The sequence below is a fragment of the Rousettus aegyptiacus genome, unplaced genomic scaffold (genome assembly GCF_014176215.1).
Source record: "Rousettus aegyptiacus isolate mRouAeg1 unplaced genomic scaffold, mRouAeg1.p scaffold_m13_p_4, whole genome shotgun sequence".
NCBI lineage: Eukaryota > Metazoa > Chordata > Mammalia > Chiroptera > Pteropodidae > Rousettus > Rousettus aegyptiacus.
The window spans coordinates 43,786,935-43,788,616 of NW_023416307.1; positions in this window are offsets into that span (position 1 = coordinate 43,786,935).

Below are 1,682 nucleotides of genomic sequence, written 5' to 3' on the forward strand. Positions count from 1 at the left end.
ATCATCAGTGCCTTTGGTTTTAGGTTGTTCTAGAAAGAAAAAATAAACAAATAATACTGTAGCAGAGACTAGTTGATGTGAGAATCAAGAAAACATTAGATTAAAAATTCTGTCAATACTACTAAGCATTATTAATAATTATGGAATTTGACATTATAATATTTTAGAATGCAGCAACTGAAGTCACTAAAAGCCAGTCATTTTAGGACTATAGAAGGCTAGATTTAGAAGGGGCCTGAGAGAGCTTTTAATCCATTTCTTCTAATTTTAGAGTAAATGATTCCTCTGGAGCCCAGGAAGCAAGTTGCCCAAGGTAGGATAGTAAGTTGTTCTAAATAAAGAAAGATACAACATGTTCTTTTGGTGTTTTTCAAAGAGAAACACATATTTTCTTGGGATTTCTATTTGTCAAGCCTAAAAACTATTTATACTTAAACTGGGTAGGTTTATTAACCAAATTCAAAGCAATGATACATAGTGGTTAAAGATCAGAGAATAAATGGTATAATGTTTCCACAATCTTTTGGATATGCTTCAAATCCTAGGACAGATTAATAATTGTTCACTTAACAATCACCTATTGATGCTTACTGTAATCAAGGTATTTTCTAAATTCCAAAAGGACTCTAAGAGCTCACAGTATAGGAAAAACAGCAGACTATTATTATTACTGCTGTTACTACTATTACCACTAATATTAATGTATAAATATGACAAATAAAGTATTAAAGACCTGGAGGGATATACAGAGAGTTGAAGGAGAGTAAAAATACCAACAGTTCTATCAGGGAAGTCTTCGTGGAGAAAATATCTCCTGAACTGGCTTTGTAGAACTATTGCATTTATAGTCTGGGAGAAGTGGATTTCGTATTCAGCAAAGACAATGAGGTAAAAAAGCATGGGGTAGTCTTATTAGAACAGAGTTCAGGGGAACAGTGAGAAATAATAGTACTGGAAAGAAAGACTTTGGGAAAATATAAGCTATGATTTGCTTTCTTGTTTGGGTATCCTCATGATGATTGAAAACTGGGTTTTTAAAATATTTATTTTTTATAAATTTATGATAATCAGTCCATTTCAAGAAAACTTGAAAAATAGGGAGATTTAAAAAGGAATACTTTTTATTATTTAATAATTTGCTTACCAGTATTTTTTAAGAGACATAGCTTTTTTGACTTTTTTTTTTTTAAAAAAAAAACAATATCCTAATTGTATTTAATTAGTTATCTCAATAATGTTAAACCTTACATGAGGGATCAGTCCTGAAAGAGAAATTTCCTATATCCAAGTATAGCATTAGCCTTATAAGAGAAAAAGCCATGATGAAAGGGATAAAAGGGAATCTTTGATCCAGATGCTGCTGCGAGAGGGCACCAGTACTCCCTGTTCTTGCAGAGTCATCATCTCACCTGTCCAGTCACGCTGATCTTGACCATGCTCCTCAGGGACCTCCTGAGGACATGGGGGTGCTGACAGTTCACAGAGCAGTTTGTCAATCATTTAAGCCATCACTTCATCTTACTTTGGTTCTCTTCGGGGTGTTAAACCAGTGTTTTTCAGATGGCAATGTGCGCAGGAATTACCTGGGAATCTGGTTAAAGTTCAGATTCTAATTCAGTAGTCCGGGCTGGAGATTGTGTATTTTTAACAAGCTCCTAGATGAAGCTGATACTATCAGTCCA